Genomic DNA, 21002 nt, shown 5'->3' with positions numbered 1-21002 from the left:
CAGGAAGTGTGAACTGGATGAGTGGACAGCAAGGTGGATTGAGAACTGGCTGAATGGCACATGCCAGAGGAACAAAATCAGTAGCAGAGGGTCTAGCTGGAGGCTTGTCACTAGTGGTGTCTGCCAAGGGTCACTATTGGGTCCAGAATTGTTTCACTTGTTCATCAGTGACTTGGGGGGAAGGGAGGATGCCTCCTCAAAGCCGGGAGGAGTGGCGATACCACAGAGGGCTATGCAGCCCTTCAGAAGGACCTCAGCAGGTTGGAGAGATGGGCAGAAAGAGCTGTCCAAAGTCCAACAAAGGCAATTGCAGAGTCCTGTGCCTGGGGAGGAATAACCCCCTGCACCAGTCCAGGCTGGAGGCCAAACTGCTGGAAAGCAGCTCTGTGGAGAAGGACCTGTGGGTCCTGGTGGACAACAAGCTGTCCATGAGCCAGCAGTGAGCCCCTGTGGCCAAGAAGGCCAATGGTCTCCTCGGATGCATTAGTAAGAACATTGCCAGCAGGTGCAGGGAGGTGATCCTGACCCTCTACTCAGCCCTGGTGAGGCACATCTGGAGTGCTGTGTCTGGTGCTGGGCTCCTCAGGGCATGAGAGACATGGAGCTCCTGGAGTGGGTTCAGCAGAGGACAACAAAGGTGATCGGAGGACTGGAGTATCTCTTACAAGGAAAGAGAGGGCTGGGCCTGCTCAGCCTTGAGAAGAGACAACTGAGAGGTGACCTCACTAATGTGTATAAATATCTAAAGCAGGGTGCCAAGAGGAGGGAGCCAGGCTCTTCTCAATGGTGCCAAGCAATAGGACAAGAGGCAACAGGCAGAGACTGATGCAAGAAAGTTCCACCTGAATATAAGAAAGAACTTCTTTCTGTCAGGGTGACTGAGCACTGGAGAAGTTGTGGAGTCTTCCTTGCTGGAGATAATCAAGAACCATCTGGACACATTCCTGTGCCAGGACTGTGCCCTAGGTGCTCTAGGATGACTCTGCACAGGGAGGTTGGACCTGATAACCCTCTGTGATAATCTCAGCTAGTACATTTGCAGCTGCACTTTCAACCACTAGTCTTTTTTCTCTGCTTTTGTCTTCTGAGTACTACCCTGATTTGACCTCCGTGCTGTGTGACACTTCTTGTTTTACTTCATTTAAATATAGAAAATCTAGGGTACATTACTGCTTTACCCTTACCATCTCATTTTGTTCTCTCTTCCATATGACCTGTGAGTGTGTATGTTACAATAACTCTGTTTCAACTCCTATTACCCTTAGTGCAGCTGTGGGAATTTAGCAGTCAACACCCATGATATCAACATCTACTTCATTCTTAATCAGAAGGATGAAGCCCAAGGAGATCAGTACCTGAGGAGACTAGAATACTCTACTACCTCCATCTTAATAAATAAAGGCAACTTTTCTCTCTCATCACAAAGTGAGAGGAGCCATGTAAAGACATGCACAAGGAAAACAGTGCACTCTTCTTTAAAACCTAAGCATTTGAGTCAGAAGCTTTCTTTTGGGAATGACCTCAGAGATCAAATTTAACTTTGCCCATGGAAAATGTAATTATTTCCCTTATTCTTCTGTAAATATTGTATGATAGTTACAGTTTAATAAATTTCATTCATCAGTTTATACCACTGATCTTGTTCATTCACAATTGATTAAAATGGGAGGTGTTTCACAAGTAGCAAAAGAGATGCAACTACTAAAGATATATCACTGCTTTAGTTTATATTTCCCTCAGCACGGCTCACTAGGTCTATAATGTATTTTTCACTCTCTGGTGTTTGCTCAAAGACTCTCAAACACAATATAAATTCCTCTGTTAAACCACACAATTATTTTTACTAATCCATTGAGAATGGCAAAGCTGAAGTGTTTGAACTGAGGCAGCCTGGTACAATAATCTAACAGTTCATTCAAGCAGGTGCAGGAACTATTATGCAAATTTCTACTAACTTCTTTTTTTATGCATGAGCACCTCACATTAATATTCCTCAGGCATAAAATTCATTCCTTTGACAGTTACCACTAACTCACTATAGTCAGTTATCACCAGGGTGGTATCAACCTGTACATGCTGCAAATGGAACATGTTTTCCTAACTACCTTACTTTAAAGGACAGTAGCTGTACAAGGCAACCTGGGTTTAATGCACAGAAGCAATCAAAAGTGGTAGAGTGGTGTCCCAGAGCCATCACCAGCAGAGATTCTTGGAGAGCTAGACCTGAATTTGAAAGCTGCACATTGAAAATTTTTTTCTAAGATAAGCTTGAATGGCCTTCCAAAAAAGCTTCACAGAGTTAGTATGAAGATCTACTTCGTAGAGTATGAAGATCATAATTAAATTTTGTGAGGGAAAATGTGTTTCCTGTTTGCAGTTCATTCTTATTTCATTGAAAATAAACATTAGAAAGAATTTCCAGGCTAATTGCAGAAGCTAGGAATCCTTCATTTAAATCTACAAGACCTATTTTTTAGAAAAGGCTCCAGCACATATAATGCAATCAGTCTTCCCAGGCTCATAAAGCTGAGGAAGCAGGGTCTGAGAAGATGGCTTTCCCCACTGCTTAAGGCTGTGGGGAGAAAAACCCTCCCACTCATCAAATTTCATAGAATCAACCAGTATGGAGAAGTTCACAAAGCATTTTCCCTTAAATCTTGGTCACACATATTGTGAAAATATAATCACCCAAGCCTAGAATAAACTTTATATATACCTAACCAGTGAGCATCACTGGTCTGAGTAGACCAATAGAACCTGCCACACTAATGTCTTATCTACCTACCACATACACTTAATTACAGGGCTCCTGTTGAGCTGCTCTTTGGTGAGTTACAAATACACTTCAGAATTCAGCTCTAGCTGCCAACAAGAATTTGGTGCTGTATAGAGGCATGAGTGTACCAACAGGTCTTAGCATCCTGAATCTGATGATCTGGAGCTTTCTCCTACGTGCTCTGCCCATGGGACAGGGAGTCCTTAGCATTCAACACTTACTGAACTTACATTTCAGTCACACCAGCCTCCATCCCCTGTCTCTTGCCCTGCCTCCTGATGTGTTTGGATTTATACTGTACATAGCTTGTCTCCTGAGCCAAACTCTTTTATGTATGTTGTAGGCCTGTCTCTAGTCCTGTCTTTGACAATATTTTCAGATATTCCCATCTGAAATCCCTGTGTAGGCATTGGATCTGGTTTCAGACCCCTTTGTAACCAACCTTTCCATCACTGGAGGTCATCTTCCACATCTGGCTCATGTCCTCTTAGGAAACAGTAAGCCTCACTGCTCCCTGACAGGAAGACAGACACTGGATAGTCCTGAGACAGATCTTTTGTCCTCACAAATTGTTCTTTCTAGCATGTTTACAGTAGAAGACTCCAGCAGGAAGCCTAAAATTCATCTCAGTACTGAGCTAACAGCTGCACTCCACTGTGGTACACCAACAAACCTTTCTACCATCATAGACATCTCATACACAGACACTCCAAATATGAGACCATTCCTTCACAATAGAGACTCTTCTCATCCAGCAGATACCCAACAAAGCGGAGGACAGAACCTTTCACTGCTCTGCACTGGACTGAATATCACCACCAGAGTCATGCCACTGTCTGGGCTAACAAAAAGTCTTATAATGCTCACCAAATCCGCCTAAACTGCCTACTTATGCTCCAGAGACAAAAAACAAGTAGGATAATGGCATCTACTGCACTCTACTTCCCCAAGCAGCCCCCACTGCCCTGGACTCCAATATAGCTCCTAAAGACCAGGCTAATATCACAATATATGCTATTTACCTCTTAGTTATGCATTTCATACTTCTTGAAGCATACAAATTAAATCCAAACTCAGAAATACATTCTTTAAAAGGTGACTTGGAAGATGAATCAGAGAAAATTTTCTGTGCTGAGTTGCATGTGATATGAAAGTATATCTGTGAACAAATATCAATGTGCTTATTATTAAGATATTTTGAACAATTTTTAATTTACTAAACCATAGTTTTTATTTCAGCAGTGAATGTAATGAGCTGTACTAAACTCAACAGTAGCAAGAGCAAAGGTTTATTAGCTAGTTTACAAAAACTCACAAAACAGGTCAATAGAGACTAAAGATTGTCAGCTGAAACTGTGACTTACAGCAACACATCATTACAAAAAATAAATGGGTTTATGGGTTTTATATTTCTGTGCTGCATTTGAGATAAAAATATAATCTAAAAGTAGAAAAGTCTTTCCTGCCTTGCACCATGGGTAGATCTGTGTTATACAGGCATATTCCCATTCTGCCAAGATAGCATTTTACATATACTGAGTTTGGGTGTAAATGACCTTAATTAGGTTAGGTAGAAATCAGGTCTTGTGTCATAGGAATACAGACCATATATACATGATCTTTATTAAATTAATAAAAGAGATATTCCTTCTGGCAATAGGAGCTAATTCTAGCCTATATGAGTAAATGAGTGAACAGCAGAGAGGGATCACCCCCCCAGGTATACATTGGAATCCTCTCCATCCCAGTCCTCCCCAAGGAGAGAAGGATCACATCCCAAAGAACAGAATGCCTTTAAAAGTTGTAAATACTTCTTAAGTACTGCTTTACTAGACACACAGTCTCCAGATATGCAAACCCTTGTGTGGGTTCCATTCAGCTCTGTCATTCCAGCAAATCTGAAGGGGCTGCTTGGTGCCCAGACCAGGGCCTGAAAGGATTATCACAACTTGTTTCCTGGAGTCATTACATATTGCCATAGTCCTAGGCAAGCCTCCCTTAATTTCCCTTGACAGTTCATCATATTCTGACAGCAAAACTCCTCTCTATCAACTTGGAGGCATTTTGTCCTCATCATACAGCCTGGACTAGAAGTTTCCAGGATTAAAATGCAAGTGTTCTAGCATTTCATGTTACTTAGGTTTGATTTTATTGCTTAAGATTCTCTTTAGGATATTATGTAATGCAGCATGGCATTGGTATGACAATTGAGATATTTTGATGGCGTTTTTTGCTCTTTGTTTTGTCTAAAATGAATGGACATTATTTCAATTAAAATTACATTGTAGAAAAATAAAGCATAAATAAAGTATGGTTCATGCAAAGCATCATGCTTCTTCTGGTCAAAATATGCAGCATTTGCAGCAGCTAAGGTGCATCTCAGAAGTCCCCTCTTTGGACAATTGCATTCCAGTAAAAAATTACAAAAACTATTAATAAATGACCATTGATTGTTTTAGAGTATTACATTTATAAGTTAGATATGTTCTATCAAAATCCACTGTCATTTGTCACATCTCATTAAACTAGCAGATTTGGTTCTTATCTGAACTTACACAACAATTGTCTCTAAGAAAAGGCAGGTTTGACTAAAAAAGATTGGAAAGTTATTAGAGAACCGATGTCACAGCATGTGAATAAGAGAGTACTGCACATGTTTCCAGTGTTGCAACAGATTTGCCCATATATTCTGTGTATTTTATGACATACCAAGTAGTTCAAACAATTTGTCTTTCTGGACAACTGACAAATAGCCAGTCTTTGTTGTTTCTGCCTTTATACACAATTTCTTTTGCAATTAAAGGAATAAAACAGACCAGTACTAAAACCTCCTCCTCCCTACGTTTGTCTTAAGAAACACCTACATTCAAAAAGCCACAAATTCCATTATCCTGTTATTTTATACCAGCACCTGAGCTTCACTGCAAGTGAGAGACAGCAAGTCTCTACACTATCATGTCTCCCTCTAATTCATGTTGGAACCAAAAAGACTAATCAAAAACAGTTGGAGAAACAGTTGTAACCATATTAAAAAACTTTGTTTTGTCTGACCAATTCCAGCTAATAAGCCTTTACTTCCTAGAGATTGACTTTTTTTAAAGCTCTACTCAGTGTTCCTTGTTTTTACTGAATTTTAACTGACTTCATTTTAACATGTTCTGAAACATTTAAGGGGGTAGGATGCTCTCTGAAGTCACTTCTGTATTGGATTACACAAATCTGTAGGCTCTATTATACTCAACATGGAAAACATGGACTGGTCATCACCAAAAAAGCATATTTCCCTTCTTCTAGGAATTGTGATATGATTTCTGCACATGGGAGTGTAGAAGAAATGTAATATTATTAAGTAATTCCAGCATTCACTGAAATTATTCACAATTTGCATTTTGCCTGACTAATATCAGCAATTTTTCCTACATTTAGAGCTGTCAAACTTCCTCAGGGAAACTGAGCAGTCCAGTACCTGCGTCTTCAAGGATTTTACAGCTTAAATTCTGGTGTCAGAGTCTGAGTTTTAGCAAGAAAAGGATGCAATGCTAAAAGGATTTGCAAAAATAACTCCTCTTTCTTTTTAAGGTTATTGCTGTGTGTTATTGCCTTTGAGAGAAGAGTCGGTGAAAATTTTTTTGGGGGAGACAGTGAGATACACTTAAGAAATATGGTAATGATTTCTAAAAATGCAAAAAAAAATTATTTCATAGCTACAGGTTTCATTATTTATTTAGTAGCTCATCCAATAATTCTTCTAGCCCTGAACAACGGCTCCACTTCAAAAGAAAAACCACAAAAGCATTCAGAAAACCAGTAAGTGCAACATTTTGTGCATGTGCTTGTCAGAGGCTGATATCTTGTGTTATTCAGTGTTTGTTTAACAGAATCTTATCAATGATTTAATGAGCTGTTTGTTGGGTAGGAATTTTCTAAGAGGAAGTGCCACAGTCAAAGACACAGTTTAAAAGAAAAACTGTTGAATGGAAACACAAAAAGGTTGAATAGTATCTTCAGAAACACATTTATACATGCCTGTTCACTTCCACTTACCCATGAAACAGTGCACAGCCAACTCATGTAAGTGTTAACCCCGAAGCATACAGAATTACTCAGTGACATTGTGCAGGAGCCTAAGTAGAACTTGCTTTACCTAAGTGCATGCTCCTCCCAGCCTCTCTGCATATTAGTGCAAGCTTTGGGGAAGAGCTTTCACAGACATTGAAAATGTACAACTGATGTCAAATTTGTTTTTTCAGTTTGTTTTTGAAACAAACAAAACTTCCGTTTGCAATAGTTGTGCTTTGGTAACAGTATAATCATGCACAGCAACTTCAGTCCTGCTTTTCACAACTTTACATGTAGACTTTTTTTCACAATGACGCTTTCTCTAAAGCACCAGGCAATTCTTGCCAGAACAGCTTAGATAGTGGTACAGAAAGCAGCTGGGTGTGCAGCACAGAGAAAATCAATATATTAACTTTAGCAGAAGCTACTACCTATCCCTGTTACTTCCAGGAGGATAGGTAGAAAGATAAAACACATCCATAATGCCTTAAATATAGTGGCTCTTCTATCTTCATTTATGGGTATTCATTTTCATTTCCAGGATCCTACTGTGAATGCTTCCAGTGGACTGCACAATGGCTACGGTTTAAATATTTCTTAATCAGAGTTTTTGCTCAGTGTGGGGACACTTGGTTTATTCCCTGGCACTTAGCACCTGCATTAGCTTCCCTGCACATATCCCTACACCTTCCACAGTTTGGGACCTAAGAGTGGATGGAAAACAGTTTACAGACCTGCACTTGCTATTAGTGTCTCTCTTCTATACACTCATGCTTGAGAAGTGGGCTGCCAGGAGACCATCCCCAGGCACAGGGAAGAAAGTCTCCTAGAGCACCTAGGAAGGGTCTGAGTAATGAAGACAGACAAGCAAGCTAGGACAGATTCAAGCATAGCTGAATTTCTATTTGCACTTCTCTCCCCTCCCCATGTACTACAGCATTTCAGGATCTGACCTTCAATGAATATAATATACTGGTGAACAACTTCACTAAGATAGTGATACACACATAGCAACCACAGTTGATATAAGCCCATATGCTTCTATTGAAAAAAGATGATAATGAAACAGCCCTGAGCTGGTCCACAGGCATGATAAAAACTTATCAAATAGATCCTGTCCTATTAGAAACCAAATTCTGTTCAGAATACAAGCCCTTTAGAATGACCACTTGCTCTCTCTGGTGGTACTATGGATCTTGCACAACTACATTCATGCTGCCTTTCGGTCATATTTGCCCTTCAATCTTAGTCACTCCTTGATATTATGAGAATGTCTCCTTGTCTTCCTGCACAGTCTCAGAGGATGCTGGTTTTCCACTGGACAGTGTGGAACAGACCAAAACTGGATGCACAGAGAATCACACTGATGTGGAAACAGCCACAAGCTCTCCTCCAGAATAATTCAGCAGAAAGAATACAAATTTCTGAATATAGATAGGCCTTATAAATAAAGCAGGAAAGCATTTTCAGTGAGAGAAAAAAATGCTTTTTAAACTGGCCAAAACAGTCAGTTTAAGCATCCACAGCTGTTTAAATGCACCTTATAATTTCCCTAGAAGTACTGCACACTACATTGATATATACATGAAGGCATTTACATGTGTAGAAGAGCAAATTCCTTTGAGAAGTCACTCTCCATTGCAGCATAAATACTGTACCACTGAGGTGGAAGTTGTTAGTGTTTCTTACCAGTAGGTCAGTCAGCAATTCCATCTGTCTTTTTGACAATTTGTTCACAGCTTCCCAATTCCCTTGCGGTTTCTTGTCCAGTGAAAACCCCTTGGAATGCACCGTGATTGCAGGTTTCTTTTTTTTTTTCCTGTGTTGTGCAAAGGCAAGCTACAGAGCAGAGGGTTTTTTTCCAAAAGGCCAAATGCACATTCCTTCACAGTTCCTTCCTATCACAGCTGATAAATTCCTGATTCAAGATTCAGATCAGCTCCAGCCAAGTCCCTCAGCTGTGGCTCCATTTTAAGAGGGGTTAAACTGGCTCACATCCCGTTGGTTTCAATGGGAGACAGAGAGGCCTGGCTCCTCCATGTTACATGGTCCACGTATGGTTTGTATATTGGAGTCAGTTTCTTGTAAAAGATACACTGACAGATATATCCAGTCCTTTTATTTTTAATGCTTAAATCAAAGAATTCAGGAATGAGGAAAACAGTTTTACTCCATCCTCCATTTCTCTACCCTGTCAGATCCTTCCATTCCTTGTTAGCAAAAAGAAACGTACAGTGCCAAAAGGAGAGGAGCTGAGATCCAGGTGTTAAAATTATTCCCTTTATATTGGTATGCTGAATTCAGCATCCTAAATCTTTATCCAAATAAAAATTCCAAGAATGAAATGACTAGTGAGTGAAATCCTTAAGAGTGGGCCAAGGTTTTACCCCTAGAGCTTCTGAATATCCCATTCTCAAAGAGAAAAGGGGAGATGAATGCATTTTAAGGTATATTTTTAAAATTCCATTTAGAATAGATCCCTGTTCAAAATATTTGCTAAATAATAGAGTGTGTGTTGTTTCAAGCAAACCTCCTTTTTTGCTTTAAAAAATATTTTTAATGCTTCAACAGTGTATTACTAAATAAACTGACAAAACATCTCAGAACTAACATAAACGTGCAATTTTAATGCCTTCTAATCACACAAATCAGCACAAGATTTTTGTACTTGTGCATGACCTTCTTCAAATTATTCCTCCATTTTGGCTGAATGAGAATGAGCATGGGCTATTTGATAAAAAACACTAAGTGTGTGAAATGAGGGGCCCTCATCGTTTCTGCCAGACTCCTCTTGACAGAATGATGATAGAAGCATCACATCCCTGGGAGAGTAAATGCAAACTGACAGGAGATGAGCCTTTAGATGTTGAATATAATCTTGAATTGTGCTTGAAGTGTCTTATTATCTTGTCTTTTGATGTCTGAAGGGGTGGCTCATTGTTAGAAAAAGGAAAGCCCTTGCACATCTTTGCCATCTTTAAAAATTGTTTGGCCTTTAACAACTGCTTTTCCAACTAATGTCCATTTCTCCTGACAATAAATATGGCAGGTCGTCAGCAAGTGACAAACAATTTACTTTACATGCCAAGCTTTTATATCTTCTGAGAGCTCATGTGGAAGCATATTTTAAAAAGCCAGGAAATTAGCACCATTACAAATGTTAAAATGGCTGCATGTGTGTAGCTCGCTGCGTGATTATTCATTACTGGTACGTTTCTGTTTTAAAGTCCTGTCTTTCCTGTAATCAGACTGCTGTTAAAGTTCTTTATTTATCATTGACTAAAAATAAGTCAATGAAAAATAAAGAGCAAGAAGCAATTTTCTTCTGCTCTAAAAAAAGAAGTATTATAGATAAAGTACATGGGTAATGCATAAAATCATATTTATTAATCATAACAAATCAATATTAGTAGCAGTATGGCACAGTTTACCTGTATTGCAGATCCTCACAATCACATCACTGTTTTTCCACCTTCAAGCAGCTTGACTTTTTTCTTTCTTTTTTTTTTTTTTTTCCAACTTAAAAGTTTAATGACGAATCAGATCAATATGATTCCTTAGCAACTAAATCACAGGCACACTAGTTTTTCCTGTCACAGCACCAGTTTTGCGAAAGCAGTCAAGTTCTTTTTTCAGGCCTCCGTCACTCTGAGAATCCATAAGAATTCTCAAATGGATCATAAACTGTTACAGGGTTCAGGTTATTGTATCATTATAAAAACGTATTGATATAGTACAGATGACAAGACATGCAGCTCTTGTGCTAGTAGTCTATTACAACCATCTGAATACCATAAGAAATATCAGATATAAACAAAATAAAACAGTCAGCAGTACACTGTCTTTTAGGGAACCCATTTTTATTTTTTTAAAAACTGTTTTAAGCTGGTTTGAAATACCGCAGTTATATGAGCCCACAGAAAAGAGAATACAAAACCAGAAGAATGTTTTATTAAAAATAAATAACGAAAAACCTGACCAGAGCCTAGAGATTGTTTTTTCTTTTTTGCAAGAAAGGGCCTGATTTTTCTCCTTATGATGAATGTTTCACGCCTGAGTTTTCAGACAGAGTATAAAGCAAAGCTCTCCTTCATCTCCCTTCCAATAGAACCCCAGACAGCCCAGCTACCACTGCTGGGAGAATGCACCCTGTATTCTAGCACACCAGCCTTTACACCAGGCAGGGTCTGCTGACACATGCAAGCCTGAAATTTGTAAAGTGCTATTCAAAATGCACCAGCATCGTTTTACACAAATGAGACAATGGTAATGTGAGAAAGGCCTGACCCCCAAACTCCCCAATCCCTTTGAAGTCCACAAGCCAGAGTCCCGCAAATCCAAAGTTGTTCACTGACTAGCACATCTCGTCTGAGTAAACCTTTGCATCATCTGGTCTCTCTTTTATTCATTGCTTCATAAAAGCAAAGAGGTGTGGGGGCTGGGGAGAGCGGGAGCAAAGCCAGACCAGCTGATTGAAAGATTTTTTTTTTTTCTTGTCAGCAACTGTTATGAGAAGGTTCACTGTGCTACATCCACCCAGTTAAAATGAGAAGACTCTGAAAACAATGCATCAAATCCCAGCAAGAGAGCCACGCAAGAGTTTTCCCTCACACTTTTTATACCAGGAAAAAAAAACCAAAACACATCAACTCAACGTATGCAGATGCTTTTCTTGACGGGTATTAAGTTTACTGTGCTTATGACAGTAAAATATATTCAATTAGTAGCAAAAATAATTTTTATGTTTGCATTTCCTGTCTTCTTTTAGCTGTAAATTCCATTTTTCCTTCAAAAATATTTGTGTCTCACAGTCCAAATATTTATGATTTCAGGCAAGAAAGTACGAGAAAGGAGGAGAAATATAAAACCTTTACCTTTACAATCACAGCTGAGCCCAAATATATCTGCCTAATTTCCTTCCCCTCCCTTTAATCTCTGCTAATTTATCTAGTTGTTATTGTTTTTGTAATAATTACCATTTCTGTTCCTTTTTTTTTTTCATTATAATAATCTGCTCTACTTAAAAACTGTCCCACCTTAATGGAAGCTTTACTTACATTACAGCACTGACCTCCCTATGACAGCAGAGGTGGAGTTGAAGAACCTTAGCAATACTCATGGAATACACCTGCACAGCAAAGCAGAGACCTAAAGTAACCCCAGGATTGGTTCCATAATTCATCATTTGTTAAATATGAATGCTGCATAATTATAGAGCCTTGCTCTTTCCTGTCGGTATGTTTCCTTGGCTGATTTTAGCTCCACAACATGAGAAACTGCTGTAGAGGAGTGACTGAGACAGTTTGGGAGGCCCCAAACTGGCTTGCAAGTACCAATAGGATGAATATCCTATTGAAATCTATGGGCTCCTGTGTATGTGATGGTCACCCAAGACCTGTCAGAATCCGGCCTCATGTTTATTCAAATCACTGGGGAAACATAACATCTCTGCACCATGTGAATAAATCCTAATTGTATGCAAAAGAAAATACAAAAACTGCCTCATATAGTATTTGCTCAAGAGATTAGACTGAATGCAAATGATTTTTCTTCCTCTCCAGTTAATACTGTGCTATCTCAAGAAATAATTACACTTATTTAATAGTACAATATATTAAAGTATGCCTTAAGGTATGTTAACTGAAAAGCAATTCTGGCTTCTTGATTAAACACAGGTTTTTGATCATCCTCTTCAAGGAACAAACTCCCCCAAACATTAAGCTTCAAACAAATCACAGAAGCCTAAAGACCTTGACAGATGGAAGCAAAATGCATTTTGCAACTGCCCATATCACAGCTGTATGTGTTTCCAGCTGTGTGCACACACCAAGGAGCAGAAGAGAGGGGAACAGCTCCAAGCCTGGCTCTAAGGAAGAAGACAGGAAAGACGGCACTTTTTGCTTTTACCGATGCTCTGCTTTGCAAGCCTTGGTGTTGGTGGTGAGAATAACAGGCTAGGCTGCCTGTCCAATGTGCTGGGGGACAGGACTTCCTTTATAGGCTTCTGGAAGGCAAATGAGTGCTAATGATTCTTTATTCAACAACTTAAAACCGATATTAAAATGTGGGACTATGTCAGATAGGAGGCTGAGCAAGAAAATTAAAATTATTTAATAGATTCTCTAATGGTCACCAAACCATACAGCCACCATCTGAACTGAAAAACACAAGGATGTTCCTAAAAGCCAATATCATAAAAGTTAGTGTTACTGCCATTCTGTTAAAGCCATGCTAGTTTTGAAAGAAGGAATCTTATGACAGACTGCTGTAGAAAATTCTGTTCTTAATGCAAAATAGTCTTTATTACTTATTTGTGTGACATTCAGATCTTCAGTGTAACATGAAATTGTTTTAGGACTCTGAGATTTTTTTATTGTATTAAAATAATGGATGTCATATTTCAGTCACATTGGCTGTTAATTTATAGACATTACAAATATATATATTTAACTTTTGTAATCACTTTCAAGTAGAGTGATTACTCTGGTTTGTAAAACACAACATTTCCTTAATATGACTTCAAACTATTCAGAAATTAAAATGATGGTTTACCTTTCTGAAAAAAAAAAATAAATCTGAGAAGAAAAACAAAATTCCCACTTTCCTAACAGCCTTTTTGTATATTCTAAAATAAAACCAGAAATCCAAATTTCTTTTAGGCATAGACAAGCAGTAGTTTAGTGTTAAAAAACATGCTTTAGAGCGCAAGGGTGTGCATTGTTCATTGATTTGGAAGATATAGATATCCCGGAAATCTAGAGAACAAACCCAATTTTAGTCTCTCTGAAAACAGCAGATTCTACTTAGCCAGACAGGATGAGGTACTAGTCTTCTCTAGATTACCTCTGCTTTCAAAGTAAAAGGGCTTCTGAGAGCTTCAAAGCAGTATCACAATATAAAGCAGGACATGTCACAATACAAATCTTTCTTTGTTTCATACTGATATTGATTTTGATTTTTAGATGGTGGAAAAGAGAAAAGCAAGACTTTATGTTTAAAAACACCAAGCCATTTACACGGAAAAAAAATATTCCTGTTGAAACCTGCAAATTATGACACATTTAATTTTATACTGATTTTGTCCCTGTTTAGCATTAATTTTCTCATTTCATCATTTGAATGTAGCTGCTACCTGTGAGTTTGCCAGAAATTATTTTGTAACTCATAAAATAATGTTACTTTGTTAATACTAATGGAAGTACTAGTGGTAGTCATGTAAAAAGTCAGAAAATAAACCATTTGTGGAAGAAATCTTAATATATTTAATATGCAATTAAATCAAAGTACAAAAACTCATAAAGCTGATGCTCCAATCTTTTGACCATCTCTCCCAAAAAAAAAGGGACCACAGATGATGGATGCAAAAGAAGAAACAGTTTCACAAGGAAAAAGAATTAAAACAAAGAAGAACGTACAAATGACAGAAAGAAAAAAAAAAAACCTAGGAAGACAACACAAGGAAAACCAAGTGCTACACAGGATATTAAAGAGAAAAATGATCCACAGGAGAATGGCAACTGTTACTATGAGCTACCTACAGCTACCTCTGCCTTTGGATATTTTTAAAAAATTTATTAACCTGACAGCAGGAAACTTTATACATATTGCCCCCGACAGGGTGCCAGTTTGGTATAAGCACTTGCCACCTCTTTGTATAGCATAAAGAAATCAAGAGAGGTGTTAAGTGGTGCCATGTGTACATTTGGGCGAATCTAACTTTGCCTCCATCTGCCTCACCTGCACATTCTTACAGAGAGCTTGATTAATCATGTGAAGTCCAATAGAAACATACCATTATCCTTCCTTTTCTTTTCACATTTGCTTCCTTCTCAAATGTGCAAGTGTCTGATCTATTATTAATTTCAAAACACAAACTGGCAAGGATCTCAATCAAAGAATCTAAGAGTTCTTTCACAAATTACCTGTTTACTCTCTAGTAGCCAGCAAGTCCCCTTTGAATCAGCCAGCCATTTACGTTGCTTTTAAACAAGTTTGTTGCTATTTTTATGGCTTCAAAGACAGAGAGAAGAAAGATTAATTAAAAATAAACCCTTTGTCATTCAGTCATACCAATTACATGCTAGGATTTAATTATTTTTTCCTTCCCTCTCTAAAATGTTAGTTGTTCTGTATATAAATACAGAGAATCAGACTTCAAGTCTCATTTAAGAAACACATAGGATAACACTTAAAAAAACCCAAAACCATAATTAATTTATACTCAAACCAACTTTTGTTTTTTCTTTGCTGTTTTAAAAAATTGTCTCTTTGTCACAATTCAGGAATAGCTACAAGAGTCCTCTTTATTTCCATACAAGCAAGAGGATTTCTTAGTGTGGTTCCAATACCTGTCTTTCATCAGCCCAATATTGCTTTCATCAAAGGTTAAGGGACCAAAACTCTGGTCTCCTCAGAGCTGGAATATATGTGCTAGCACCAGGACTACCACAGCCTGAGCTACTTGCAATACCTAAGCACAGCGGGAAAGCTGAGCTGAGGATGGATTTTCTATCTTATCATTGCATCATGTTTTGTGTTTAAATAGTCATAACATCTGTTTAGGTTTTAATGGGCATTTACCCCCCATTCACAAGTACATGCCCCACTGACAGAGTAAGAATTCTGCCAAGAAATCAGACAACAGCATTATTCAGAGTAATTCAAGCCCCTGTTTGCAAATACCTATTTAAAAATGCTCATGTCAAATATATCCTTCAGAAATAACAATCACATAGCCAGATCTCTGGGTTCTTTAAGAACTTACTCATTACTTAAGCAAGACATCACTACATTGTTGAAAATGGATTTACAAGCCTGTATGATGACTCAGTCCTATAAACATTCCACTCGTTAATGTTTCTCATTGACACAGTCTTTGTAATTAAATAGGGTTCCTAATCCACAGATTATTTGCTTTAAGGAAAGTATCACATTCAAGCACTAGCAGAATCAGTCCTGTGGCATGGATAACCAATAGTGTCTTAGAACAAAGCATCCACAACGTGGAAGTTACTGAATAAAATTATGTGAAGAGAGAAGAATCTTTGTATGCAAACATATCTCAGATGTTATGTCTGGAGCATCTAAAAGAAGGCTCTGATTTCAATATAGAGACCATTTGGGCCATGAACCTTCCTACCAGAACAGAAATATTCACTAGAGCTTTAAAATGCATCAAGAGCAACAAATACACATTGCTTTCTTCCACAGAAAATTACCAAACCTCAGCAAAGTGTTCCTGATGGGCAGAGATCTTACAGGCCTTTAAAATTTGAGGATATAACCAAACCATTGAGAATCATCCTTAAATACACTGATGAAAGGAAAGCTCGAGGTCTGAAGGCCCCCACAGGCTAGATATACTGTTAAGGATGATAATGTGAGCTTCCTCACAGCAACCTGGCAATGACCTCTGCTCTGACCTGCAGAGACCACTGTCTCAAGAGGTAAAAGACAATTTAGTCCTTTATTCTTTGTAACTGAAATTATTCCAGTGCCATAAATTCTAATCAAGGCAACTCCAATTTAAAAAAAAAAAATATATATATATATAATGTATGTTTCTTTAAAGTGTAATACAAGGGATCTACTAGCAAAACATAATCAACCAGAAACACCTTCTGTCTTGTTTCTTTCTCTGCAGCATATACAGGAACACACTATTCTGAAACATGGAAAACAATGTGGGAAAGGAAAATAAAATCCCAAAGCTAATGCAGAGGTTTGAAAATAAAAACTTGTTTATTTAAATGTGTGCAAATCCATTTAACTCCCATATCCCCATCCATATTTCAAGCATACACGGCATTATGAAAAGATCAAAAGCCCACTAATGAGCCAAAGAAAACCACAGTCATCAGATCCAGCACAAGAAACTTAGGATTTAATTTCACTGGAACAAAACCTTGCCAGCAAGGAAAAAAAAAAAAAAAAAAAAGGTTAGCAGTCAATATTTTTCCTGTCCTGAAATAATTAAATAGGAAATACTTTTGCTCCAAAATTAGAGGCTTGGTATTGCCCTCACTATATACTTACAGCTTTATTTATTTTTTGATTTGTAGAACTACAGAGTGAATCTCAAAGAAAAAATTTTTATCATATAGTAAAATTAACTTAATATGCAAGTGCATGAACTCCCAGGCTTTTTTTCCATCATCTAATTATGTCACAAATTGCCTTCAATTAAGCATTAATTAAGGACTGGATCTAACTCCAGGAAAGTCAGCCTCAGTCCACAGAGGGTTTTGATGCTTGGATCAGCAACTTCATTCTTCGGATTTTTACCATACTGAGGATTTTATATGTGACATAGCCTTGGTGTCTATACCAACTTTTGAATCTCAACAGTTTATTATACAGCTAAATATGATGGGTGCTTTTTTTCTTCTAAGATGTTGTTTTTTTCAAAACAATACTTCATTTATATTAGAATTGTTTGAAAATGTAGTAAAGAATGACAACTAGGATTAGCTAAGTTAGGATCAAATCCCAATGTGTTTATTCAAGTGAAATGACTACTTAACATTAAACAAAGGTTTCTCTAGTAAGACCGATGGCATTTGGCCTGGGCTACTATTTCGAAGGATATTGCAGAGTAAGACAAGTTGATCTGAAAATGACACCACCAGAAAAGTCAAGAGCCATACTCCGTTTCTATGTTATTCAATTACATTCTACGGATAAAATAGGAGATATTACTTCACAAATAATTTTAAAAATAAATAACTCACCAGTTAAGATCTCTTACAAAGCAACTTCACCTCATACTGTACAGCAAGACTGTAACCAAAACATTGTAGCTGTGCTAACCCACATTTCAAAACTATATTTTTGAGGTAATGTGTTCCACGACAGATTCCTTTACCAACATTTTGCATCTCATTTTTGACCACTCTTTCTACTCTTTTCTGGTTTCATACAACCTTAGTATCAAAAGTCTTTTGCATGCAGGTATGCAAATTCAAAAGAATCCACCGGTATAAAAGCACAAGTAGAGGATTACAGACTCCTGGACCATGGCACAGCATTTTCTTTCAAAAAGAAACAAATTTTAAATTTTTTTTTTGAAAAAGAGAAAAATAAAATCACCACCAGGAGAAAACAATCCAGCAAACAACAATAAGGTGCAACCCCTCTAATCACAGCTGCTCCTGTCATCACTCACAGGGAACAGCTGCACCACAGTGACAAAGTGCATCTTCTCAGACACCTGTACACCAGCTTTAGGTGGAAGCTATTTCAGATCCTCAGGAACTCATACTTAATGCTGGTATTTCTGAGACTTAAGATGCTGCAGCATTCATCTGTTTTATCACTGATAGCAAAGCACCCATAAGAGAAACAAAAGTTTAGTGCATCTCTTAAAAAATAAGTACAATTAATTGTGCTCCTGCCCTTTCCTCACTGGCAGCAGGGACTGTTACTGAAGAGGTACCATTTTGACAGGTAACAAAAACCAGATACCCACTGTTTCTATTGCATGCAGTGAAATACCAAAACAAGGAAATTTGAGAACAAGTAGGCAAATTTTAGGAAAAGGTGAGAAAGGCAGGCCTGTGCAGAAATAAACTCATCCATCAAAAGAAGCTAAGCAGAATGTGTCTGGTAAAAGAAAAGAAAGCTCTTCGCATCTCATCATTCACCTCTGTTCACCTATATGAAAATGAGACTCATGACAACAAGACACACAAATGCTGGTCACTCATTACAACTAAATCAGTACATGATTTTCACAAATCCTTAAAAAAAATGAAAAGCAGTAGTGTAGAAAAACTTTGTTCTCTAGGGGCCTGTCTAATTCTAAAATACTCCTTCCTCACCTACTTAGGAGATTTGGGGAAAATTTTCACACAGTGTGTGTTAAATGTTATATTTGAAAAAGATATTTATTGTCTCTGATTACATGAAGGAAGGTTGAAGGAGAAAGTTGTCATTCTCTAAGCCAACACCTGTCAATATGTTCACAATAATCCAACTTCAGACACTGCAAAGTAAAGTACAAAGTATGCATTCCTAACATGCTATTCATAACATTAAACAAAGAGAAAAACTATAGGGTGGTGATGTTCCATATTTACGTTATCACAGCTTTAAACACAACTACACTTTATAATTTTTAGTCTTTACTTCAAATCTATTTTAAGGGATGAATCTGTGATATAAAATAGAATCATTGTTATTTTACATTTGCTCAATTTGATCCTCAAATGTACCTAAATTTCCCCACTACCCTCTATATTTTTGCTATAAAAGTTACTATAATTAATTGACAAGGGCTGTTGTTAATAGATCTGTAGCATCTGTCATAATTTCAGCAAAACTGCAATAAATGGTACATAAGTTCATACTGAGGCTGTTTGACTATTTCACTTACTTTTGTTTACTTGGGAACATCTTTTTAGCAGTATAAGGATCAGACTAACAAACATCTTACATTCACCAATAGAAAAAGCACAATATATGAATTTTTAGCTTTTTCACTAGTGCTTTTAGTGAGATAAATTATATTTTCAGCCCAGAAGGAGACAAGATATGGTTACACATCATTTCTATATCACACACGACAACTCTAATGAAAGTGTCTGTGTATATTTCACTACCACTGTAGAACATCCAAATGACAAGGGCTCAAAAAATATCCTGTCTTTTATTAGAAGACTTGCCTGATCTAAAAACAAACAAACAGACACTAAATTAAAAGCTCATTTTTTGCTTTGTATATGTCTTGCTGTGTTTAATAGATGGATCCTAAACATTTGAACAAATAAAACATATAAACACAGCTGAAGATATTTATATTACTCTAGATAACTGGTAGCCTTTGAATTTTAGACCTTATAATTCTTTCCTGGATGAAATGGGCTAAAATAATTATTATATGCTTTTTGAACATTCAAACTGCTAATGGAAATTATGCTTTCCATGGAAACAAAGATTACTAAGAGGGTGCTTAAAAATGGATGTGATATTCAGTAATGGTCATTACTGCAATCCAGAAATTAAATTTTGGGGGGGTTTAATTATTATTTTTCCCACATCTGTAGCAAAGTTATTTAGTAAAACGTTTTGTGCTGTATCTTTCAGTAATGTGTAAAGAATATTATAACATAAAATCACATGTGTTCTTTTGTTTTAAAAAAAAAATCTTGCAGCTCTTATTGTAGGTGGAATACTGAAATCTGAACAGGGCTACAGATTTCCTTGCAGATTATGAAATCAAAAGTTGAATCTTAGAAAATGGGCTCTCACCCTCTCTCCCTTAAAGCTGCATTCCCTTTAAACAAGACCTTTTTCCCTTTGACTTCCACCTATAGAATAATAAAAAATAAGTAAATGCTCCATTTTTACTAAGGTTTGTCTCAGGTCACAAATAGAAATAATTAAAAGGGATTTCTTCAGGGGTGCAGCCCCTCTAAACCCAAAATGTCACAACGTACCACAGAGTGCTGCTACAGCTCAGACACCTATCAACATCTATCACTCAAGCACGCGCCTCAACAGCTCTGCTCCCTTTTCTGATTAGAGATCAGAGTTGCTTGAGTTGGCTTACAGGGTGTCATCTGTTTGAATGACAGATGTCTGTGTTGGAGTGCCACTCTCACTGCTTTTGTTTTGATTGTGAAATGTTACAGTTATCTGGCACAATTTAGACTATTACAAAAAGAATAAAAATTCAAAAGGTAATTTCTCTCTCCACAGGCTCGAGAAGAAATATTTCATTTCTAATTTAAATTCCAAAAACATTAGCTCCACGTGCAATACCCTTGCTAGGCTTTGTTTACTCAGTATGAAGTGTTTTCCACAAGAATCTTTCAGCTTTCTTCAGCCAGATTTTTTTTTACCATAAAAAATTATAACTTTTCAGTTTAATCAAGCCTCAGAAAAAGCTGGTAGCATGTGAAAGACACCAGCACCTACCACAATAATTGTTAAAGTATTCCAAGAATATCACACACAAACACACACACACACACACACACACACACATATTATTTTATGCTAGAGTCCATGGTTCTAAAAAAATCAGAAAACATCTGCAACTTGCACGAAATACATCCATTGTTAACAAAAGTTTTCAGGACTGATGCTGTCATTCTGGTAACCAGTTGCAATGGGAGCAGAGGACTTGTGTGCCTGCATGCTCCAAGCTACTCTTTCCTACTTACAA

General features: G+C 37.4%; 1 protein-coding gene across 1 annotated transcript in view; it reads right to left on the bottom strand.

The window, feature by feature from the left end:
• Window positions 1-21002, bottom strand: part of POU6F2 (POU class 6 homeobox 2) — a 245223-nt gene that overhangs the window by 223844 nt on the left and 377 nt on the right. The gene's annotated exons all lie outside the window — the stretch shown is intronic.

The sequence above is a fragment of the Parus major genome, chromosome 2, assembly GCF_001522545.3.
Source record: "Parus major isolate Abel chromosome 2, Parus_major1.1, whole genome shotgun sequence".
NCBI lineage: Eukaryota > Metazoa > Chordata > Aves > Passeriformes > Paridae > Parus > Parus major.
The sequence above is the reverse complement of the archived record's forward strand: the minus strand, read 5'-3'. Positions and strand labels throughout refer to the sequence as shown.